The sequence below is a fragment of the Bombina bombina genome, chromosome 6 (assembly GCF_027579735.1).
Source record: "Bombina bombina isolate aBomBom1 chromosome 6, aBomBom1.pri, whole genome shotgun sequence".
Classification (NCBI taxonomy): Eukaryota; Metazoa; Chordata; class Amphibia; order Anura; family Bombinatoridae; genus Bombina; species Bombina bombina.
The window spans coordinates 717,592,283-717,619,645 of record NC_069504.1 but is presented as its reverse complement, the minus strand read 5'-3'; positions in this window follow the sequence as shown (position 1 = coordinate 717,619,645).

Sequence of the window (27,363 nt, the reverse complement as noted above, 5' to 3'; positions counted from 1 at the left end):
TGCATATGTCTGTGTGTTTTCTGTGGGTGTCTCTGTGAGGGTGTGTGTGCATATTAGACATGTGCGTTTCTTTTTGTTCCGAATCGAAATTCGGACAAATTTGTCAATTTCGGAGCTTTGGATCGATTCGAATTTCTGAATTACCAGAGCACCGAAACTAATGAATAAATTCAAATTAGTTCGGATTTATTCATTACATTCGGATGGTAATGGACTAATTACAATTATACTAGTGTTGTACAGTATATTAGGATATATCACACTGCTATGGGTTACACATCTAATATTACAGTACATAATACTAGTACACAGCACATCTCACCTAACACATACCGAACTTCCGAATTTACGAATCGAATCCGAACCGAATACATCCGAATTTATTCGAATCTGAATGAAACCGAAATGAATGCATTTGAATGTATCTGAATTGGAATCGATCCGAAAATGAAATTCAAAAACATCTGAATCAAACCGAAACTAACTGAAACAAATTTTTCTGTCGCACACAAGTCTAATGCATATGTCTGTGTGTTTTCTGTGGGTGTCTCTGTCAGGGTATGTGTGTGTGTGTGTCATTTTCTGTGGGTGTCTCTGTGATAGTGTGTGTATGTCTTTTTGTATTTTCTGTGGATGTCTCAGTGAGGATGTGTGTGTATATATGTCTTTGTGTGTTTTCTGTGGGTGTCTCTCTGTGTGTGTATGTCTTTGTGTGTTTTCTGTGGGTGTCTCTGTGTGTGTGTATGTCTTTGTGTGTTTTCTGTGGGTGTCTGTGAGTGTGTATGTCTTTGTGTGTTTTCTAAAGCTGTGGATGTTTCCTTGGGTGTATGTGGAAGTTTGAGTTTGTGTGTATGTCCATTATCTGTTCCTTTTTACTACATTTTGACATTACTACTGATTATTCATATCTTTCTGCAGACTTTGAGACTAATGAGACCTTTCCTGAAGTCACCAATCCATTACTTAACATTTAAATTATTGTTAAGGCAGGGTCCTTCCTTTCAGCCGCTGCATGCTGTTGTCATCATATAGTTGGCATCTTCCTTGACAAAAAGTTAATTAGAACTCCATATTTTTTCTTGTAAGTCTCCTTTTTTGACAAATCTGTAGTCTACCTCATTACTTGTCTGGTCAATGTCAACAAGTGCTGAGTGTCTGGGTGTCTGGGTCTGAGTGTGTTTGTGTGTTTCTTTGCTTGTCTGCTAGAGTGTCTATATGTGAATCCTTATGTGTGAGTGTGTGTTTCAGTATATAAGTTTGTCTGTGTGTTTCTGTGTTTGTGTGTTACTACCTTTACAACATTTCCAAGTTTGACTACACTTAAGAATAAATTTGTATGCAAAACTGCCTTATCTTAATGAAAGACAAATAAAGGACGTTTACAAGACAGAATAGAAAGCTCAGAGACTCTTCTACACAATTAAGGCCTAGATTATAAGTGGTGTGCTATTTTTTATTGCTCATGAGCACTAATTGTGCTTTTCAAGACTCCCAGACTACCCCCAACCTATAAGAATGACATCTATCATGATCACTGTCAGTTTCCTGAAAGAGGCTCCCTGGTCTATGGACTGAAGAGACTACTACCAAGACAGAAACTCAGTGAAGTCCTGTTTCACTCTTTGCAACAGGTCCTGGGGATTTCAGTTCCGCTTCCATGTATTGTGTAGCTGAATGAAGGGGTGTAAGCACACATTTACTGCAGTCCACACTCTTCTGTAAGAGTGAAACTTGTAAGGACTAAAGTCTATGATGAAACCAAGAAAAGAGCTCTTGGGAACATTGGTGCACCACCCATTGATGTGAAGTATCAGCAACAAGGTTTCCATGGGCTTCACTGCTTCCTGCAAGGAACTTGTCTGACTAGTATGTTGCCTGAGTAAGGTGATATAGCAGTGTTATGAGATCGAACCACAATCATCATAGCTCCTAGTATTTTTGTACAGACATAAGAAGCAGTAGCCTGCCTGAAGGGTACAGTCACAAACTAATAGTGTTTGTCCATAAAGGTAAAAAAGGAACTTCACATGATCTTGATGTATTGGATTGTGGAAATAAGTATCTTTGAAATCTATTAAAGCTTTGAAATCTATTATAAAAAATTAACAAACCCTCCTGCAGTAGACAAAGAATAGTGCAAATGCTTTCTAATCTTGAAGTTAGGAATCCTTAGAAACCTTTTAAGAGAGGTGAGATTCAGAATGAGGGTGTAAGGTTCCCCCTGTTTATGGAACCAGAAAGGGTAGAGAAGAACTTCTTCTTCTGTTTTGCTAGTGGAGGTTTAGTAATACTCCCTATGTCTTCCAAATCTGCCTTGCAAGATACTAAGACTTTCACCTTGGTTGGATCGTGTGAGAAAGAAGGAACCTCTTGCAAGGATGAAAAACTCAATCTTTATCCTTTGGAAATGATTTCCAGTACCAAGATATGAAATTGATTTTTCCCAAACTTCATGAAAGAAATCTTAATTTGCCCCCACAAGAATTGAATGGAAGACTTGCTGACTTAGAAGAAAAGTTAAACTACTTAGGCTTGGATCAGGCAGAACTTGGATGCCGTGCAGACACTTTCTGTGGCCTAGATTTGGAGTTTGGCGTTAGCCGTGAAAACCAGCGTTAGAGGCTCCTAACGCTGGTTTTAGGCTACCTCCGGTATTTGGAGTCACTCAAAAATAGGGTCTAACGCTCACTTTTCAGCCGCGACTTTTCCATACCGCAGATCCCCTTACGTCAATTGCGTATCCTATCTTTTCAATGGGATCTTTCTAACTCCGGTATTTAGAGTCGTGTCTGAAGTGAGCGTTAGACATCTAACGACAAAACTCCAGCCGCAGGAAAAAAGTCAGTAGTTTAGAGCTTTCTGGGCTAACGCCGGTTCATAAAGCTCTTAACTACTGTACTCTAAAGTACACTAACACCCATAAACTACCTATGTACCCCTAAAACCGAGGTCCCCCCACATCGCCGCCACTCGATTCAATTTTTTTAACCCCTAATCTGCCGACCGCCACCTACGTTATACTTATGTACCCCTAATCTGCTGCCCCTAGCACTGCCGACCCCTATATTATATTTATTAACCCCTAACCTGCCCCCCACAACGTCGCAGCCAGCTACCTACAATAATTAAACCCTAATCTGCCGACTGCAAAGCGCCGCCACCTACGTTATACTTATGTACCCCTAATCTGCTGCCCCTAACACCGCCGACCCCTATATTATATATATTAACCCCTAATCTGCCCCCTCAACGTTGCCTCCACCTGCCTACACTTATTAACCCCCTAATCTGCCGAGCGGACCGCACCGCTACTATAATAAAGTTATTAACCCCTAATCCACCTCACTAACCCTATAATAAATAGTATTAACCCCTAATCTGCGCTCCCTAACATCGCCGACACCTAACTTCAATTATTAACCCCTAATCTGCCGACAGGAGCTCACCGCTATTCTAATAAATTGTTTAACCCCTAAAGCTAAATCTAACCCTAACACTAACACCCCCCTAAATTAAATATAATTTTAATCTAACGAAATTAATTAACTCTTATTAAATACATTATTCCTATTTAAAGCTAAATACTTACCTGTAAAATAAATCCTAATATAGCTACAATATAAATTATAATTACATTGTAGCTATTTTAGGATTAATATTTATTTTACAGGTAACTTTGTATTTATTTTAACCAGGTACAATAGCTATTTAATAGTTAAGAACTATTTAATAGCTAAAATAGTTAAAATAATTACAAATTTACCTGTAAAATAAATCCTAACCTAAGTTACATTTAAACCTACCACTACACTATCAATAAATTAATTAAATAAAATACCTATAATTATCTACAATTAAACCTAACACTACACTATCAATAAATTAATTAAATACAATACCTACAAATAACTACAATGAAATAAACTATCTAAAGTACAAAAAATAAAAAAGAACTAAGTTACAAAAAAATAAAAAAATATTTACAAACATAAGAAAAATATTACAACAATTTTAAACTAATTACACCTACTCTAAGCCCCCTAATAAAATAACAAAGCCCCCCAAAATAAAAAAATGCCCTACCATATTCTAAATTACTAAAGTTCAAAGCTCTTTTACCTTACCAGCCCTGAACAGGGCCCTTTGCGGGGCATGCCCCAAGAAGTTCAGCTCTTTTGCCTGTAAAAAAAAACATACAAGCCCTGACCCAAGCCCAAGCGGGGGGCTGAAGAGGTCCATGATCCGGCTGAAGTCATCATCCAAGCGGGAGCTGAAGAGGTCCATGATCCGGCTGAAGTCTTCATCCAAGCGGGGCAGAAGAGGTCTTCCATCCGATTGAAGTCTTCATCCAAGCGGGATCTTCTATGGTCATCCATCCGGAGCGGAGCGGCAGGATCCTGAAGACCTCCGACGCGGAACATCCATCCTGGCCGACGACTGAACGACGAATGACGGTTCCTTTAAATGACGTCATCCAAGATGGCGTCCCTCGAATTCCGATTGGCTGATAGGATTCTATCAGCCAATCGGAATTAAGGTAGGAATATTCTGATTGGCTGATGACTTCAGCCGGATCATGGAACTCTTCAGCCCCCCGCTTGGGCTTGGATCAGGACATCGGAGGAGCTCTTCTGGACCGATCGGTGAACCTGGCAGGGTGAAGACAAGGTAGGAAGATCTTCAGGGGCTTAGTGTTAGGTTTATTTAAGGGGGGTTTGGGTTAGATTAGGGGTATGTGGGTGGTGGGTTGTAATGTTGGGGGGGGTATTTTTTTTTTAAGAGCTGAACTTCTTGGGGCATGCCCCGCAAAGGGCCCTGTTCAGGGCTGGTAAGTAAAAGAGCTTTGAACTTTAGTAATTAAGAATAGGGTAGGGCATTTTTTTATTTTGGGGGGCTTTGTTATTTTATTAGGGGGCTTAGAGTAGGTGTAATTAGTTTAAAATTGTTGTAATATTTTTCTTATGTTTGTAAATATTTTTTTATTTTTTTGTAACTTAGTTCTTTTTTATTTTCTGTACTTTAGTTAGTTTATTTAAATGTATTTATTTGTAGGTATTGTATTTAATTAATGTATTGATAGTGTAGTGTTAGGTTTAATTGTAGGTAATTGTAGGTATTTTATTTAATTAATTTAATGATAGTATAGTGTTAGGTTTAATTGTAACTTAGGTTAGGATTTATTTTACAGGTAATTTTGTAATTATTTTAACTAGGTAACTATTAAATAGTTCTTAACTATTTAATAGCTATTGTACCTGGTTAAAATAATTACAAAGTTGCCTGTAAAATAAATATTAATCCTAAAATAGCTACAATGTAATTATAATTTATATTGTAGCTATATTAGGATTTATTTTACAGGTAAGTATTTAGCTTTAAATAGGAATAATTTATTTAATAAAAGTTAATTTATTTCGTTAGAATAAAATTATATTTAACTTAGGGGGGTGTTAGTGTTAGGGTTAGACTTAGCTTTAGGGGGTTAATACATTTATTAGAATAGCGGTGAGCTCCGGTCGGCAGATTAGGGGTTAATGTTTGAAGTTAGGTGTCGGCGATGTTAGGGAGGGCAGATTAGGGGTTAATACTATTTATTATAGGGTTAGTGAGGCGGATTCGGGGTTAATAACTTTATAATAATAGCGGTGCGGTCCGGTCGGCAGATTAGGGGTTAATAAGTGTAAGCAGGTGGAGGCGACGTTGTGGGGGGCAGATTAGGGGTTAATAAATATAATATAGGGGTCGGCGGTGTTAGGGGCAGCAGATTAGGGGTACATAAGGATAATGTAAGTAGCGGCGGTTTACGGAGCGGCAGATTAGGGGTTAAAAATAAAATGCAGGTGTCAGCGATAGCGGGGACGGCAGATTAGGGGTTAATAAGTGTAAGGTTAGGGGTGTTTAGACTCGGGGTACATGTTAGGGTGTTAGGTGCAGACGTAGGAAGTGTTTCCGCATAGCAAACAATGGGGCTGCGTTAAGAGCTGAACGCGGCTTTTTTGCAGGTGTTAGGTTTTTTTTTTAGCTCAAACAGCCCCGTTGTTTTCTATGGGGGAATCGTGCACGAGCACGTTTTTGAGGCTGGCCGCTTGCGTAAGCAACTCTGGTATTGAGAGTTGAAGCTGCGTTAAAAATGCTCTACGCTCCTTTTTTGGAGCCTAACGCAGCCTTTATGTGGACTCTCAATACCAGAGTTATTTTTATGGTGCGGCCAGAAAAAAAGCCGGCGTTAGCTACGCGGGTCCTTACCGACAAAACTCCAAATCTAGGCCTGTGTTAGAAAAACAACAAGATTTTAGAGACTTTGGGTAGTAACAAAAGGAAGGAGAAGCACACGAAGGCTTAGCTTTACTAGACATTAAAAAATGTTTAATCTGAAAGATTTGGTTGATTTTTCATGCAATTCGGGTCTTCAGAATTTTGGACATGGTTTCATTTGGTTTGTCAAAATATTCAGGAAAGAATTTTGTTCACAACAAAATTTGTTCAATAATATTACAGCATGTTTGAAGTTTTCCTAAACAGTACAGACAGTGCACTCACTGAAACCAAACATGGTTTCTTTGTAGAAACACTTCAAATAATGCCTGCGTGACCTAACTCTAACTACACCTAAACTAACTGCCTCACACTGTAAAGGGCTGACACCCTACTCGCAACCTGTACTTCAGAGATTGGAATATATCTCACTGCTGGTGATGTTTCCCAATCAAAGTACAGGTTACTCCCACTGGAATGTCCAGCTAACTCCCTAATACCGCCTACTCCTACATCCTGTCTTAGCTACCCTCCCCTGGAATGCCCAGCTAACTCCCTAATACCGCCTACTCCTACATCCTGTCTTAGCTACCCTCCCCTGGAATGCCAGGCTAACTCCCACAGAACTGCAATCGGCAATCTTCCTGATTAATAAAGTATACCAAAAAAAAACTATGATTACTTTAGGAGCTATGTCGCTACATTTATATACAATGTTAAAATGATATGCATTGTCATGTATAATGCATATTATTTTAAGTATTGTATATAATTGTATATGTAGTTATTCTGGCGTTTTATTATTTTAAACAAATATATAATTTAAAATATATATTTATGTTTATAAAATGAACAAGACAAAATAACTACATATAAAATTGTATACAATACTTAAAATAATATGCATTATAGATGACAATGCATATCATTTGTAATGTTTCGTGGAATATTTCTTTATCAGTGGAAAGCAATAATAAGAAGACCAGCGCAATGGAAAACTTATATAAACAAAACAGGATATTATAGGATCTCTCAAACCTATATATATAAATAAAACTTACAAAGAAAAAAAGTGTCCTGTAATGCGCAACAAATGCTAAAATATAAGTGGTATATCGAAATGTATATCTTTAGATCTGCAATAGATATAGTTATAAAATTATACTTTACTAATTGCACATTTAAAATATTAAATACAAGAAAAGATCAATACATTTGAAACATATCAGACGTAACAACAAAATGATACAATGGTTGTAAAATGTGGCAACAATGAATGTCAATCAAAAGTCTGTGTGTGGAACTGCACAGTTGATGGATTCTTTGCGGAAAAGCCAAAAAAACTAACAATCCCAAGTACTAATGGCAAAGATTTTTTTAGGGTAGATCCGAATGCAATAGACTTAAGAAACCCAAGAAAACGTTGGGCTTCAAGAGACGAGGAAGAAGAGGAAGGGGGTTACGGAAATCCAAAGAGATTTTAAAAGTAAAAAGTAACATATACAATATGAGTAATGCCCAACTGGCCTATCATGTGCCCCATCAAAGGGATTTAATAAATTTAATGCATATGTGGATGCCCACAAGTATATGAAGAATTTTACGCTTAAAAATGGTTCTTAAAAAATCCTTGTGAAAGAGATTTGACTAATAAAATCTCAGATAAGTCTGGTTATATACATTCAAATTTAAGGCCAAAGTTACATTTTTATCCTAAATTCATTAAGGGAAGTTCTTTAGAAATTTTTGAGAAACTTGTTACTACTGACATTCAAAATCTAGATTTAAAGAAATTAAGAAAGAAAAATGATAGAGTTAATATATCCAAGAATCAACTAAAACATATTAAGGAATTTGCAGACAATAATGATGTGGTGGAGAAGCCAGCGAACAAGGGCGGGGGCATTGTCATCATGAACACAGTTGATTATAATGCAATGGTGAATACACTTCAGAATGACATAACTACATATGAAGTTCTAAAAAGCAGCCCTACAGAAATATTCTCTAGAGAACTTAATGAACATATAAAAAAGCAAGAGATATAGGAATTCTAAATGAGAAGGAGAGCCTGTATCTCTTACAGAATAATCTAAGAATCTCCTTTTTATATTGTCTGCCAAAAATACACAAATCTGTATCTAAACCACCAGGAAGACCTATAGGGGCCTATGTATCAAGCTCCGAATGGAGCTTGATGCCCCGTGTTTCTGGCGAGTCATCAGACTCGCCAGAAACAGCAGTTATGAAGCAGCGGTCACAAAGACTGCTGCTCCATAACCTGTCCGTCTGCTCTGAGCAGGCGGATAGACATCGCCGGAAATCAACCCGATCGAGTACAATCGGGTTGATTGACAACCCCCTGCTGGCGGCCAATTGGCCGCGAGTCTGCAGGGGGTCGCGTTGCACCAGCAGCTCTTGTGAGCTGCTGGTGCAATGCTGAATACGGTAAGCGTATTGCTCGCCGTATTCAGCGAGGTCTGGCGGACCTGATCCGCACTGTCGGATCAGGTCCGCCAGACCTTGATAACTATGGGCCATTGTGTCGGGTATAAATTCAAATACATCTAATTTATCAGAGTACATTGATAAGTATTTACAAGCTTATGTAAAAAGACTACCTTTTTATTTGAAGGACTCCACGGACATGTTACGTATTCAGGAAAATATAGAGTGGGAAGACAATTTTTTATAGCTACCTGTGACGTCTCTGCTTTATACCTAAGTATGAGACATGAAGATGGTATAGCATCAGATACATTTTATTTAGACAAGGACTCTTTCTTGCTGAATGAACAGAAATCATTCATTTTAGAGAGCATTCTTTATATTTTAACTCATAATTATTTTAATTTTAATGATAAATTTTACTTACAGAAGTATGGAAACTGCTGTGGGGACCAGGTTTGCCCAAGCTATGCTAACTGGTTTATGGGTCTGTGGGAACACATATTTTTTGACTCCACAGACTTGGAGGCAAACATGGTCCTTTATAAGTGGTATATAGATGATATTGTTATCATCTGGAGGGGGACCAGAGATGATCTTTTGTGGTTCTTCTCCACAATGAATGAAAATGAAAAAAATCCGAGTTTCACATATGAAATTAGTGAAAACAAAGCCATTTATTTGGATCTAGATATCACAATAGACAAAGGAAAAATATATGCAAAAACATTTTTTTAACAAGTTGACACCAACAGTTATATAAATTCTACGAGGTGTCACCTTGACAAATGGAAAAATAACATCCCAAAAAATCTATTTTATGCGAATTAGAAAAAAATTCTGGAAGATTATTTGTCACAATCAAAAATCTTCGAGGATAAATTGATAGAAAGGGGTTATAACCTAGAGGCCATTTAAAAAGCAAAAGATTTGAAGCACTAGATAAGAATAGGAATATATTGCTGTTACCAAAAGACAATCCATTAAATATCTGTATATATCTATACCTATATATAATTGTGTATGTGTATATATAATTATATATATATATATATATGTATATATATATATATGTACAACGAAAACAAGGAAAAGTCCCAGTGCACTTAGGGCTAAAACCTAAGTCTACACAGGATCAAAAATAAGACATAGATGTACCAACGTTAAAAACTAAAATTAAATTAAAATATAGACCAATCTGACAAAAAATGAAAGGACAATGGTAAAAGGACAAAGGAAATGCGAGCAAATATATGGGTAAAATAACAAAGAAAATACTACATATAAAATGCTCAGTCACTTATATATCAAATGCAAAGGAAAGAGATATATATATTTTTTTCAGATAAAGTCCACAATAACAATAAATAGAATAAAATAAATGTCCCACGGTGTGATCTTTACTTATAAAAATGGTGATGTCCCAACACCTGTCCCACAAGGTAACTTACAGGATGAACCCTCAATCATATGAGATAAGAAATGGGTGTCAAAGGGAGCCCCAATCCACCGGGAACCGTCCAGGAACCCCAGGAAAGCGTCAGAGATAAATGTATCAATCCTCGTATAAAAGAAATATCAAGAGGAATACATAGTGGTAATACTGTTTTATTATGGCGTTAAAACAAAAATAACAGCTGATCCCTAGTGTGATCTATAAGAGAGGTACTCACACTTTAATACCCTCAATCATATATGAGGTATCAGTTGGGGATGCAATAAAAACATAATTTATGCTTACCTGATAAATTTATTTCTCTTGTAGTGTATCCAGTCCACGGATCATCCATTACTTATGGAATATATTCTCCTTCCCAACAGGAAGCTGCAAGAGTCCACCCACAGCAAAGCATGCTATATAGCTTCCTCCCCTAACTGCCATATTCAGTCATTTCGACCGAAAACATGCAGAGAAAGGAAAAACCATAGGGTGCAGTGGTGACTGTAGTTCAAATGAAAAAATTACCTTCCTTAAAGTGACAGGGCGGGCCGTGGACTGGATACACTACAAGGAGAAATAAATTTATCAGGTAAGCATAAATTATGTTTTCTCTTGTTAAGTGTATCCAGTCCACGGATCATCCATTTACTTATGGAATACCAATACCAAAGCTAAAGTACACGGATGATGGGAGGGGACAAGGCAGGTACTTAAACGGAAGTTACCACTGCCTGTAAAAAACCCTTCTCCCAAAAATAGCCTCCGAAGAAGCAAGGTATCAAATTTGTTAAATTTGAAAAGTATGAAGGCCAGACCAAGGACTCCGTTCTTGTAAATCTGTTCAACAGAAGCCACATTTAAAAAAGGCCCAAGTGAAAACCACAGCTCTAGTAGAATGAGCTGTAATCCCTTCAGGGAGGCTGCTGTCCAGCAGTCTCAGTAAGCTAAATGAATTATGCTTTTTAACCAAAAAGACAGAGAGGCTGCTGAAGTCTTTTGACCTCTCCTCTGTCCAGAATAGACAACAAACAATGTGGAACGTTTGATGAAAACTGTAGTAGCTTGTAAGTAAAACTTTAAAAGGCACAAACCACGTCCAATATTGTGTAATAGGAACGTTCCTTCTTTGAGGAAGGATTAGGATACAAGCATGGAACAACCTATCTCTTGAGTGATGTACTTGTTAGATACCACCTTAGGAAAAAACCCAGGTTGGTACGTAGGGACTACCTTATCCGTACGAAGGACCAGATAAGGAGAATCACATTGTAACACAGATAACTTGGAGACTCTACGAGTCGAGGAATTAGCTACCCAAAAGGAACTTTCCAAGATAAAGATTGATATCTATGGGAACAAAAAAGGTTCAAACGGAACTTCTTGAAGAACCTTAAGAATCAGGTTTAAGCTCCATGGCGGAGCAACAGTTTTTAAACACAGGCTGGATCTAACCAAAGCCTGACCAAATGCCTGAACGTCTAGATATACCTGCCAGACGCTTGTGCAAAAAAATAGACAGAGTAAAAATCTGTCCCCTTTTAAGGAATTAGCTGACAACCCTTTTCTCAAAAACATCTTGGAGAAAAGATAATATCCTGGGAATCCAGACTTTACTCCATGAGTAACCCTTGGATTCATAACAATCAGATATTTACACCATATCTATGTTAAATTTCCTAGAGGACAGGCTTTCATGTCTGTATTAAGGGTATCAATGACTGACTCGGAGAAGCCATGCTTTGATAACAACAAGCGTTTCAGTCTCCAGGCAGTCCATCTCAGATTGATTCTATTTAGATGGTTGAAAGGACCCTGAGGTAGAGGGACCTGGTCTCAGAAGCAGAGACCGTGATGAAAGGATGACATGTCCACCAGATCTGCATACCAGGTCCTGCGTGGCTACGGCAGGCGCTGTCAAAAACAACCAAAGCCCACTCCTGCTTGGTCTTGGACCTCCGGAGGAAATCCCACTCCCCCGGAAGGAAAAGTCTGACGACTTAGAAAATCCACCTCCCAGTTCTCAACACCTGGGATATGGATAGCTGATAGACAAGAGTGAGTCTCTGTCCAGTGAATTATTGTAAGACTTCTAACATCGCTAGGGAACTTCTGTCCCCCCTTGATGGCTGATGTAAGCCACAGTCGTGTATATTGTCCGACTGAGTTGATGTACCTCAGAGTTGCTAACTGAGGCCAAGTCTGAAGAGCATGGAATATCACTCCCAGTTCCAGAATATATTATTAGAAGGAGGGTCTCCTCCTAAGTCCACTATCCCTGAGCCTTCAGGGAGTCCCAGACTGCATCCCAAACCTAAAAGGGCTGGCATCTATTGTAACAATTGTCCCATCTGACCTGCGGAAGGTCATACCCTTGGACAGATGGACCCGACATAGTCACCAGAGAAGAGAATCTCTGGTCTCTTGGTCCAGGTTTAAACAGGGGGACAAATCTGTGTAATCCCCGTTCCTCTGACTGAGCATGCATAGTTGCAGCGGTCTGAAATGTAGACGTGCAAACGGTACTATGTCCCTTGCCGCTACCATTAAGCCGATTTCATTCATGTACTGAGCCACCGAAGGGCGCGGATGGGATGAAAAAACACGGCAGAAATTTAGAAACTTTGACAACCTGGACTCCGTCAGGTAAATTTTCATTTCTACAGTAATCTATCAGAGTCCCTAGGAGGGAAACCCTTGAGATTGGGGATAGAGAACTCTTTCCTTGTTCACTTTCCACCCATGTGATCTCAGAAATGCCAGTACTCACGTCCGTTATGAGACTGGGCAATTTGGATGTTTGACGCCTGTATCAGGATGTCGTCTAAATAAGGGGCCACTTCTATGCCCCGCGGTCTAAGGACCGCCAAAGCGACCCCAGAACCTCCATAAAGATTCTTGGGGCTGTAGATATCCAAAGGAAAGAGCTACAAACTGTAATGCCTGTCTAGAAAGGCAAACCTGAAAAACGATGGTGATCTTTATGCATCACAATGTGAGGATAAGCATCCTTCAAATCCATTGTAGTCCTCTATTGACTCTCCTGGATCATAGTTAAGATGGTACGAATAGTTTCCATCTTAAATGACGGAATTCTGAGGAATTTGTTTAAGATCTTAGAATCCAAAATAGGTCTGAAGGTTCCCTCTCCTTGGGAACCACAAACAGATTTGAGTAAAAACTCTGTCCCTGTTCCTCTCTTGGAACTGGATGGATCTCGTACACAATGTAAGAATGCCTCCTTCTTTATCTGATTTGCAGATAATTGTGAAAGGCGAAATCTCCCCTTTTTTGGGGGGGGAATCTTTGAAATCCAGAAGATATCTCTGGGATATAAATTCCAATGCCTAGGGATCCTGGGCATCTCTTGCCCACGCCTGGGCAAAGAATGAAAGTCTGCCCCCTATAGGATCCGTTACCGGATAGTGGTCCGTTCCTTCATGCTGCCTTAGAGGCAGCAGCAGGCTCCTTGGCCTGCTTATCTTTGTTTCCAGGTCCGATTGTCTCCAGACCGCCTTGGACTGAGCAAAAATTCCGCTCTTGTTTTGGCCTTAGAGGAAGAGGATGCCACTACGCTGCCCCTGAAGTTTTTTAAAAGGTACGAAAATGTAGACTATATTTTTTTTTTTTTGTGCCCTTGATTTGGACCTATCCTGAGGAAGGGCATGACCTTTTCCTCCAGTGATATAAGCAATAATCTCCTTCAAACCAGGCCCGAATAGGGTCTGCCCCTTGAAGGGAAGTTAAGTAGCTTATTTATTAAAGTCACGACAGCTGACCATGATATAAGCCATAGCGCTCTGCGCGCCAGTATAGTAAAAAACAGAATTCTTAGCCGTTAGTCTAGTCAAATGAACAAGGCATCAGAAAACAAAGGAATTGGCTAGCATAAGCTTGTCAAATATATTCATCCAATGGAGTCGCTTAACTGTAAAGCCTCATCAAGAGACTCAACCCAGAACGCCGCAGCAGCAGTGACAGAAGCAATGTAGTGCAAGGGGCTGCAGGATAAACCCTGTTGAATAAACATTTTTTATCCATTGATCTAAAAAGCACAACTGTCCTCGTCCAGAGGTAGTGGTACGCTTAGCTAGAGTAGAAACTCTTCTCTCCCACCTTAGGAACTGTCTGCCAGAAGTCCCGTGTGGTGGTAACTATTAGAAAACATTCTTCTAAAAAATAGGAGGGGAAGAGAACGGCACACCTGGTCTATCCCATTCCTTATTAAAAAAAATTTAGTAAACCTCTTTAGGTATTGGAAAAAACATCAGTACACACCGGCACTGCATATTAATTTATCCAGTCTACACAATTTCTCTGGCCCTGCGATTTTTACACATTCATTCAGAGCAGCCAAAGCCTCCCTGAGCAACAAGTGGAGGGTTCTCAAGCATAAATTTTAAATGTAGAAATATCAGAATCAGGTTAAATCATCTTCCCTGAGTCAAAAATATCACCCACAGGACTAAGCATATTGTGAGGTAGTATCATACATGGTTCTTAAAGCGTCTGTATGCTCTGTATCTACCCCCAGAGCTAACTGCTTTCCTTTAATTTCAGGTAGTCTGACTAATACTGCTGCCAGAATATTATTCACCACCTTTGCCATGTCTTGTAAAATAAACGCTATGGGCGCCCTTGATGTACTTGGCGCCATTTGAGCGTGAGTCCCTGAAGCAGGGAGTCGAAGGGTCTGACACGTGGGGAGAGTTAGTCGGCATAACTTTCCCCTCGACAGAATCCCCTGGGTAAAAGAAACGCTATGGGTGCCCTTGATGTACTTGGCGCCATTTGAGCGTCGAGTCCCTAAAGCGGGAGTCAAAAGGTCTGACACGTGGGGAGAGTTAGTCGGCATAACTACCCCCACGACAGAATCCTCTGGTGATAATGTTTTTAAAGACAAAAAATGATCTTTATTGTTTAACATGAAATCAGTACATCTGGTACACATTCTAAGATGGGGTTCCACCATGGCTTTAAACATAATAAACACAGAGCCTTCCTCTATGTCAGACATGTTAGAACAGACTAATAATGAGACTAGTAAGATTGGAAAACACTTTAAATCAAGTTAACAAGCAAATATATAAAACGTTACTGTGCCTTTAAGAGAAACAAATTTGTCAAAATTTGAAAAACAGTGAAAAAAAGGCAGTAAAACAAACAAAATTTTTACAGTACATGTAATAAGGTTAACAGAGCATTGCACCCACTTGCAAATGGATGATTAACCCCGTAATGCAAAAAACAGATAAAAAAAAAAAAAAACGACATAGACGTTTTTTAAAAACAGACACAACAAACTGTCCACAGCAACAGTGGGAAGCCTTCAGTTAACTGTTTCTATGCAAAATTTAAGCCAGCCATGTGGAAAAAACTTAGGCCCCAATAAGTTTTATCACCAAACATATGTTAAAAAACGATTAAACATGCCAGCAAACGTTTTAAAACACATTTTTACAAGAGTATGTATCTCTATTAATAAGCCTGATACCAGTCGCTATCTCTGCATTTAAGGCTTTACTTACATTACTTCGGTATCAGCAGTATTTTCTTAGTCAATTCCATTCCTAGAAAAATATTTTACTGCACATACCTTATCTGCAGGAAAACCTGCACGCCATTCCCCTCTGAAGTACCTCACTCCTCAGAATGTGTGAGAACAGCAAATGGATCTTAGTTACGTCTGCTAAGATCATAGAAAAACGCAGGCAGATTCTTCTTCCAAATACTGCCTGAGATAAACAGCACACTCCGGTGCCATTTAAAAATAACAAACTTTTGATTGAAGAATAAACTAAGTAGAAAGCACCACAGACTCTCACGACCTCCTATCTATGTTGAGGCTTGCAAGAGAATGACTGAATATGGCAGTTAGGGGAGGAGCTATATAGCAGCTTTGCTGTGGGTGGACTCTTGCAGCTTCCTGTTGGGAAGGAGAATATATCCCATAAGTAATGGATGATCCGTGGACTGGATACACTTAACAAGAGAAATACAATATCATGGATCTGTAGAAATTATAATCCAAAAAAGGAATAGTGTGGAAGCGATGTCATCTCGCGGAAGCCAGGCGTCCCTATTGCAATAACCTTGCAGCTACACATTTCAAAGAAGACACCCTCTTCTTTTTTAGAAGCTTTTGGGGATAAAAACATTACCTCAGGCGAGGCGACCAAAAGATTTTTAAGGCCTCCGTGGGAGTGGTTATGAAAAAAAAAACCGTGACGCGATTGTCTTCCGAGATCACATGGTCCATTAGCCGATTCAATGGCGTTAATTTCGGAACAAAGTGGGCTGAAAAAGCTACTATATATGAGTAAGTTTATAGTGCTTATACTAGATCTGCACAATAAAAGCTTAAACATTTCTATTATAAATAGCTATTTTAAATAACAATAGATATAACATTAGAAACTGTTCTGAATCAAGCTAATCCTTAATTCAAAACACTTACAGGGAAAATATATAAAGTATTTAAAAACTTAAAAAAGTATTTGTCTATATATATATATATATATAACGAAATCAAGCTACAAATTTGGGAAATGAACCTACAATAATGAGGTTTAGTTAATTGATTAAAAACAATTTTGTGACAATATTCATAATACGAAGAAATATTAAATAATGTTCATTCATAACAGTTGCACTCATAATTTACATTACCCTGGCAGAATTTATGATTTCTTGGCCATTTTTCAGAGAATATGAATGATAACACAAAAACTTTCTTTCACTCATGGTTAGTGTTTGGCTGAAGCATTTATTATCAATCAACTGTGTTTACTCTTTTTTAGTCATAAGGACAACAGAAAACTACCCAACAATGACCCTGATCAAAAGTTTACATACACTGGTGATTTTGGCCCTGATAACATGCACGCAAGTTGACACAAAAGAGTTTGAATGGCTATTAAAGGTAACCATCCTCACCTGTGACAGACCCTTGCATCTTTCATCCAGTGCTGCACTGACATTCCTGGATACTGAGTCATGGTGAAAGCAAAAGAATTGTCAAAGATCCTGTGGGAAAAAAGGTAGAATAAAACAGGAAATGGGACTATAAAAAAGATATCCAAGGAATTGAGAATGCAAATCAGCAGTGTTCAAACTGTAATCAAGAAGTGGAAAATGAGGCGTTCTGTTTGATAACACTACTAGCATTCATCTTACCATCAATTCTGACAAAGTTTGTGTAGCTCACTACATCCCCAAAACATCAGCGATCCACCTCTGTGTTTCACAGTAGGAATGGTGTACCTTTCATCATAGGCCTTGTTGACTCCTCTCCAAATGTAGTGTTTATGGTTGGGGCCAAAAAGCTCAATTTTGGTCTCATCACTCCAAATGATTTTGTGCCAGAAGGTTTGACGGCTTGTCTATGTGCCTGTTTGTGTGCATTGCTTAGTAATGCTTTCTTCTGGCACTCGATCCATGCCAGCCCATCTTTCCTTCAAATGCCTCCTTATTGTGCATCTTGAAACAGCCACACCACATGTCCTGTATTTCACCCTGAAGTTATTTGTGGGTTTGTCTTTGCATCCAGAACAATTTTTCGTGAAAATATTATAACTTATATAAATATATATAAGTTGGTCCTACCTGACTGTGGTTTGCTTTCAACAGAAGCCCCTCATTTTCCACTTCCTTTATTAGAGTTTGAACACTGCTGATTTGCATCTCCAATTCCTTGGATATCTTTTTATATCCCTTTCCTGTTTTATACAGTTCAACTACCTTTTCCCGCAGATACGTTTGACAATTCTTTTGCTTTCCCCCATGACTCAGAATCCAGAATTGTCAGTGCAGCACTGGATGAAAGATGCAAGGGTCCTGTCAGGAGTCCAGAAACTCAATGGACCTTTTATACACACACACTAATTACAAGAAAACAGATCACAGGTGAGGATGGTTTACTTTTAATAGCCATTCAAACCCCTTGTGTCAACTTGTGTGCATGTTATCAGGCAAAAATCACCAGGGTATGTAAACTTTTGATCAGGGTCATTTGGGTCGCTTCTGTTGTCCATTATGATTTTAAAAGAGGTAATCACAGTTGATTGATAATAAATGGCTTCAGCCAAACACTAACCATGACGTGAAAGAAAATTTTTTTGTGTTTATCATTTCATATTCTCTGAAAAATGGCCAAGAAATCATAATATCTGCCAGGGTATGTAAACTTATGAGCACAACCTGTAAATAAGTATTACAATTCCTCATTGTTGGAAAAACAGAGCAAATAATAAAAATGGATAAAATATAAGAAAAGCAATCCCTCCTAAATGCTCCCTATACAAAAATAAACTAGAATACCTCTCAAAGTATGTATATGTATATCTATATGTATGTTAGTCAGAGACCTAATCTGAATTTATATTAAAAAAAACAGCTAGATTTCGAGTTATGGCGTCACTGGCTGTAACGCAAAATAGTGTGTGTGTTAATTTTCATTGCGCACTCGTCTAACGTAGGATTACGAGTCTGAAAAGAACCTTCTAACACATCGCAGTAACACGAGTACCTAGTTTATTTCCCTAGCATAATCACGGACGCGTAATGGATTCTCCCATAGAGATCAATGCAAACTGAAGAATAAACGTATTTTTCATCTAACACTCGATATTGCGAGAACTACCCACTGCTCTGTCATATTACTCATACAACATAATGGACACTCAAAAGAATCAGATCAAGTGTACAAACAATCGCTCACACAACATAGCACATATGCATTCAACATTCACAATCTTTTACAACAAATACTGCACAACATTTAGGCTAAACGAGGATTAGGAAAATACGTTGCGATTTGCATCACGAAACAAAACAACAAGAAAAAAGAATTGCACACTGATACACAACCAAAACATCCGCATTGGCGATTAGGAAACATTATTCAAAATACACATTTACAACATTTAACAAATACGATACCATCAGAAATCAGCATTTCGATTTGAGATAGTAAATTAGGAAAATGTTATGCAAAACGATCACTATGACATCATTGCATTATACACATTCCAGAAATACATATCTGCATTTAGAAACTCGATATGAGCATGCACAAATTCTACTACTCCACATTTTACACATGCAAATCAAAACTAAAGCACACCTGGACCACCTTTACTTTGCAAACAGGTACATCATTAACCATTTACATAGGGTATATAAGCATGCTAGAAAAATGGCTTCTTTGACTGTTTTGATTTTTGGAGATAAGTGCAGGTCTAGGCGTTGGAGGTTTCAGAGAGTTAGCGAGTTAGTGAGAGACAGAGAGTTAGTGAGAGAGAGTTAGTGAGAGTTAGTTAGTGAGAGAGAGACAGGCCTAGATTTGGAGTTTGGCGGTAAAAGGGCTGTTAACGCTCCGCGGGCTTTTTTCTGGCCGCACCATAAAATTAACTCTGGTATCGAGAGTTCAAACAAATGCTGCGTTAGGCTCCAAAAAAGGAGCGTAGAGCATTTTTACCGCAAATGCAACTCTCGATACCAGAGTTGCTTACGGACGCGGCCGGCCTCAAAAACGTGCTCGTGCACGATTCTCCCATAGGAAACAATGGGGCTGTTTGAGCTGGAAAAAAACCTAACACTGCAAAAAAGCAGCGTTCAGCTCCTAACGCAGCCCCATTGTTTCCTATGGGGAAACACTTCCTACATCTGCACCTAACACTCTAACATGTACCCCGAGTCTAAACACCCCTAACCTTACACTTATTAACCCCTAATCTGCCGCCCCCGCTATCGCTGACCCTGCATATTTTTTTTAACCCCTAATCTGCCGCTCCGTAAACCGCCGCAACCTACGTTATCCCTATGTACCCCTAATCTGCTGCCCTAACATCGCCGACCCCTATATTATATTTATTAACCCCTAATCTGCCCCCCTCAACGTCGCCGACACCTGCCTACACTTATTAACCCCTAATCTGCCGAGCGGACCTGAGCGCTACTATAATAAAGTTATTAACCCCTAATCCGCCTCACTAACCCTATCATAAATAGTATTAACCCCTAATCTGCCCTCCCTAACATCGCCGACACCTACCTTCAATTATTAACCCCTAATCTTCCGAGCGGAGCTCACCGCTATTCTAATAAATGGATTAACCCCTAACGCTAAGTCTAACCCTAACACTAACACCCCCCTAACTTAAATATAATTTACATCTAACGAAATAAATTAACTCTTATTAAATAAATGATTCCTATTTAAAGCTAAATACTTACCTGTAAAATAAATCCTAATATAGCTACAATATAACTAATAGTAACATTGTATCTAGCATAGGGTTTATTTTTATTTTACAGGTAACTTTGTATTTATTTTAACCAGGTACAATAGCTATTAAATAGTTAAGAACTATTTAATAGTTACCTAGTTAAAATAATAACAAATTTACCTGTAAAATAAATCCTAACCTAAGATATAATTAAACCTAACACTACCCTAACAATAAAATAATTAAATAAACTACCTACAATTACCTACAATTAACTAACACTACACTATCAATAAATTAATTAAACACAATTCCTACAAATAAATACAATTAAATAAACTAGCTAAAGTACAAAAAATAAAAAAGAACTAAGTTACAGAAAATAAAAAAATATTTACAAACATAAGAAAAATATTACAACAATTTTAAACTAATTACACCTACTCTAAGCCCCCTAATAAAATAACAAAGCCCCCCAAAAAAAAAATTCCCTACCCTATTCTAAATTAAAAAAGTTACAAGCTCTTTTACCTTACCAGCCCTGAACAGGGCCCTTTGCGGGGCATGCCCAAGAATTTCAGCTCTTTTGCCTGTAAAAGAATAAATACAATACCCCCCCCCCAACATTACAACCCACCACCCACATACCCCTAATCTAACCCAAACCCCCCTTAAATAAACCTAACACTAAGCCCCTGAAGATCTTCCTACCTTGTCTTCACCATCCAGGTTCACCGATCCGTCCTGAAGAGCTCCCTCCGATGTCCTGATCCAAGCCCAAGCGGGGGCCTGAAGAAGGGTCCTATGATCCGGTCAAAGTCTTCATCCAAAGCGGGGCAGAAGAGGATCTTCCATCCGATTGAAGTACATCATCCAGGCGGCATCTTCATGGTCTTCCATCCCGGAGCGAAGCGGCAGGATCCTGAAGACCTCCAGCGCGGAACATTCCATCCGGACCGACGACATGAACGACGAATGACTGTTCCTTTAAGGGACGTCATCCAAGATGGCGTCCCTCGACATTCCGATTGGCTGATAGGATTCTATCAGCCAATCGGAATTAAGGTAGGAATTTTCGTGATTGGCTGATGGAATCAGCCAATCAGAATCTAGTTCAACTCCGAGTTGGGCCGATACCAATCAAGCCAATCAGACTGATCCGGAACAGCCAATAGAATGCGAGCTCAAACTGATTGGCTTATTGGATCAGCCAATCGGATTGAACTTGATTCTGATTGGCTGATTCCATCAGCCAATCAGAAAATTCCTACCTTAATTCCGATTGGCTGATAGAATCCTATCAGCCAATCGGAATTCGAGGGACGCCATCTTGGATGACGTCCCTTAAAGGAACAGTCATTCGTCGTTCAGTCGTCGGTCCGGATGGATGTTCCGCGCTGGAGGTCTTCAGGATCCTGCCGCTTCGCTCCGGATGGAAGACCATAGAAGATGCCGCCTGGATGATGACTTCAATCGGATGGAAGATCCTCTTCTGCCCCGCTTGGATGAAGACTTTGACCGGATCATGGACCTCTTCAGCCCCCGCTTGGGCTTGGATCAGGACATCGGAGGAGCTCTTCAGGACGGATCGGTGAACCTGGCAGGAGTGAAGATAAGGTAGGAAGATCTTCAGGGGCTTAGTGTTAGGTTTATTTAAGGGGGGTTTGGGTTAGATTAGGGGTATGTGGGTGGTGGGTTGTAATGTTGGGGGGGGGGTATTGTATTTATTCTTTTACAGGCAAAAGAGCTGAAATTCTTGGGGCATGCCCCGCAAAGGGCCCTGTTCAGGGCTGGTAAGGTAAAAAGAGCTTGTAACTTTTTAATTTAGAATAGGGTAGGGAATTTTTATTTTGGGGGGGCTTTGTTATTTTATTAGGGGGCTTACGAGTAGTGTAATTAGTTTAAAATTGTTGTAATATTTTTCTTAGTTTGTAAATATTTTTTATTTTCTGTAACTTAGTTTCTTTTTTATTTTTTTGTACTTTAGCTAGTTTAATTTAATTGTATTTATTTGTAGGAATTTTGTTTAATTAATTTATGTGATAGTGTAGTGTTAGGTTAATTGTAGGTAATTGCTAGGTAGTTATTTAATTATTTTACTTGATAGGTAGGTAACGTAGTGTTAGGTTTAATTATATCTTAGGTTAGGATTTATTTTACAGGTAAATTTGTTATTATTTTAAACTAGGTAACTATTAATAGTTCTTAACTATTTAATAGCTATTGTACCTGGTTAAAATAAATACAAAGTTACCTGTAAAATAAAATAAACCCCCTATGCTAGATACAATGTTACTATTAGTTATATTGTAGCTATATTAGGATTTATTTTACAGGTAAGTATTTAGCTTTAAATAGGAATCATTTATTTAATAAGAGTTAATTTATTTCGTTAGATAAAAATTATATTTAACTTAGGGGGGTGTTAGTGTTAGGGTTAGACTTAGCTTTAGGGGTTAATCAATTTATTAGAATAGCGGTGAGCTCCGCTCGGCAGATTAGGGGTTAATAATTGAAGTTAGGTGTCGGCGATGTTAGGGAGGGCAGATTAGGGGTTAATACTATTTATGATAGGGTTAGTGAGGCGGGTTAGGGGTTCATAACTTTATTATAGTAGCGCTCAGGTCCGCTCGGCAGATTAGGGGTTAATAAATGTAGGCAGGTGTCGGCGACGTTGAGGGGGGCAGATTAGGGGTTAATAAATATAATATAGGGGTCGGCGATGTTAGGGCAGCAGATTAGGGGTACATAGGGATAACGTAGGTGGCGGCGATTTGCGGTCGGAAGATTAGGGGTTAATTATTTTAAGTAGCTGGCGGCGACGTTGTGGGGGGCAGGTTAGGGGTTAATAAATGTAATACAGGGGTCGGCGGGGTTAGGGGCAGCAGATTAGGGGTACATAAGTATAACGTAGGTGGCGGCGCTTTGCGGTCGGCAGATTAGGGGTTAATTATTGTAAGTAGCTGGTGGCGACGTTGTGGGGGGCAAGTTAGGGGTTAATAAATATAATATAGGGGTCGGCGGGGTTAGGGGCAGCAGATTAGGGGTACATAAGTATAACGTAGGTGGCGGTCGGCAGATTAGGGGTTAAAAATTTTAATCGAGTGGCGGCGATGTGGGGGGACCTCGGTTTAGGGGTACATAGGTAGTTTATGGGTGTTAGTGTACTTTAGGGTACAGTAGTTGAGAGCTTTATGAACCGGCGTTAGCCCAGAAAGCTCTTAACTCCTGCTATTTTCAGGCGGCTGGAGTTTTGTCGTTAGATTTCTAACGCTCACTTCAGAAACGACTCTAAAATACCAGCGTTAGAAAGATCCCAATGAAAACATAGGATACGCAAATGCGTAGGGGGATCTGCGGTATGAAAAGTCGCGGCTGATAAAGTGAGCGTTAGACCCTTTAATCAATGAACTCCAAATACCGGCGGTAGCCTAAAACCAGCGTCTAGGAGCCTCTAACGCTGGTTTTGACGGCTACCGCCGAACTCCAAATCTAGGCCACAGATAGTGAGAGATAGTGGAGTTAGTGAGAGAGTTAGTGAGAGAGTAGGTTTGTGAGAGTTTGTCTGGGTAGTTTGCGAGTGCTGATTTTTTTGCTACATTACTTACATAAACTATTTACATGCAAACACATTCAACACATATACATACGCATATCAGTAGCACTGCATACACACACATACACTCCATACCCCATTCCTTTAATCCCTACACTCCATAACCCATTCCCTTTAATTGCATAGCCATCCGCATAGTTAGATTTGGTTTGATTTACAACAACTTATTGTTTACCTACCCTCATTTACTCTTATTTTATACGTTTGTCTGTTTATTAATACCCCTTACCCTATTTTTTTAATCCCATTTACAGTTTGAGCACTTTTTACTTTTATTTCATTATTTTGACCCCCTTTCATTTGGGCACTTTCACATTTTGAAAGAGTATGGCGGGAAGGAGGGCTAGGGGAGAGCCGAGGCAGGAGATCAGCAAAGAGCTTATTAGGAAGCAGGTTAGTCAGCAGGTTAGTCAGCAGGTTATGGAGGAGGTTAGGCAGGAGGTTAGGCAGGAGAGGGGGAAAGGAAGGGGGAGAGGAACTAGAGAGGAAGGGGGGTAGGAAGGGGTGAGAGGAAGGGGGAGAGGGAGAGGTCGGGGTGGGTGGGCCCAGCCACATTGTTGAAGATGAACAAGTGGCTGGGCCCAATGGGGTAGTTCAGGAGCACAGACTGGGCGCAATACAGTCCAGAGAACAGAGGCTCACATCACAGGGGAAGCCCAGGCTGAGGGAGGAGAGGTATACCAGGGAGGGAGAAGGAGTGGTTCTATATAGCGGGCCTATATGGAGAGGGCTAGGAGGCTGCAGGCACCGAAGACCACCCCTTCAGAGAAGAAAAAGTTGTGGCTGGGAGATAATGAGATGCTGTCAATTGCAGTGGGGAGAGTGCAAGAGGGATGTCAAATTAATACAGCACCGCTACCGGGACTACAGAGGGTGAACTCAGAAGAAGATGTCAAGGGAGATATGAAATACAATGCAGGAAACCTCGGGGGCGGGCTGGAACAGACATTTGTATACAGCTGCTGGAGGACATGCTACTACCCAAACATCTCTGAGGTGTCCATAGTCGGTATTGAAGGAGGAATTGATACCAGGAACCTGCCCTCTCATCTGCTGGTAAACTCATTTAAATAATCTCTTTACATCCACCTCATAACTCATTCACACGCAAAGAAATTAAGGGATATGACTAACGCAATTACGCTTTTTTCAACCATTATTATGTAAACGCATCAGAATTACCTTAGAGAAAGTTGGATTTGAAGAAAAGCCATCACATTAGTATCTAGTCTACAGATTAGGTGTGCATTTAAACAGAAATAAATTCATATTGACCATCTAGATATCCGAAAGACGGGTTTGCAAATACGTAAATCGTATTGATTGCTTTTGGTTAAAATTGAATTATGAATTATGAAGGCAGCCTCATGAATACACTTTCAAATATAACATTTACATCTTTATTTGGAACTGTGCTAATATCTCTATATCTTTAATTTTCTAATATACAGAGTCTGAGGCCGGGGAGGAGGAAACACAGCATGAACAGGCTCCTCCTTCACTCAGGCATGAGAGTGGTGCAGAAGATGACAGGCCAACTGGAAGATATCCCTGCAGAAGCCCCCCCTGCAGCAGCCCCCCGTGCATCTCGCTGTGCTTCAGCTCCTCTTGAGGAGAACATCCCCCATGAAATCCCAGAGGTGGAGCTGTTGAGGGGCTTCCTGTAGGAAATGCAGACCTCCCGGAGGGAACAACAAGCACACACAGAGATCCTGACCAACGCAGTAAACCTCCTTATCAAAGGACAAACGAATATGTTAAATGACCATAATAATATATTACAGGTCCTCCGGGAGGTGTTAAGCAGACTAGATCCAAGAATGGGAAGACCATCATCTCCTGGACCATCAGCTCCTGGGCCTCCATCTCCTACTCTGCCTGGTAAATCCACAACCCCTCACAGTACTCCTCCTCTTCTTCTTCCCCAACCATCTCCAATGAGAACACGTCGGAGGGGGCATTTGCCCTCCCCAGAGCCTCAGTCTCATGGGAAGAAGGGAAGGAGGAAGAAGTAATTATATATATATATATTTTCATTTTAAATTTAATGTGTAAAGGATAGGTATGTGATGATGTTGTCTTCTTCCACTTGTGGAGCACACTCTGTATTGAATCGGCTTCTATAGGACCAGCTCCATGGAAGCAGATTGTTTGCAGAGTGTGTTTTACAAGTGTGTTGAGACAACATCAACACATGCTTGTCCTTGCTGAATAGATTAATTGGTGATGTGATGTCCAGACCCTGTTCTCCTGAATACAAAACAATGACCATTATAATTATACATGATGGCATATCACACTGTGTTGATGCAAACAACATTAGCTTAAACAAGAACATATGCTAACATATACAAAGACTTATGGGCTCATTGGTATATCACTACACGTGCTTGTTAAATAAAGCAAAAAAATTGTTTGTTTTTTAATAAGCCTATATGCCCATATTTACTCTCAATGTGTTGGTAACATTGAATACGTTAAACTAAAGTGTAATATAATTACAAGCTAGCTTAAAGTGTTTTACTCTATTTCGGTACATATATTTCATTTTAAAGGTGCATGAAAGCAGAAAATTAGCTTACATGATTTTGATAGAGAATAACATTTAAAAAAAAAACATTCACGTTTACTCATATTCTTTGATTCGTTATCTTGTTATCCCTTTGGTGAAAAGGTTTATCTAGGAAAGCTCAGGAGCAGTAAAGAACATAGCTTTGATCTGCTGATTGCTGGCTGCATATATCTACTTATTGTCATTGCCTCACCCATGTGTTAACTTAAAAACTATTAGTGTATTGATGCTCCTTCAACACATTATACCAAGAGACTGAAGCACATTTGAGAATAGAAGAGAATTGGAAACCGGGTTAATATTGTATGTTCAACATAACTAATGAAAGATACATTTAGGGTTTCAAGTCCCTTTAAGAGTTACATTTCAAAATCATGCTCACAGTACTATATTTGGAGAACAACAATGTGGAATTGATACATGACACAATACAGAACATTTACATTAAGAAGAAATATCAAGACATAACATCTATAAAAAGTATACGTCTCATATATTTATCATATGATATAGGTGAATGCATATTGAGAAATGACTTTAAATGCAAATGCACATGTTTAGGAATTTTAAATGTAGACAATTAAACACAACACATTCATTATTTGTTAATGTGCAAATATTGTTGACAAATATATTAAACAAGATTGGAGTATATTCATCGATGAACATTCATGGATTAGCACTTGCCTCAAAATATATTCGGGATCAACAACACATTGCCTTCATTCATTTCTTTCACTAGACAGCCATCAATAGATAGTTATTCACTCTTTATCATCTATGTTTTAACAATGTTCATGATTGA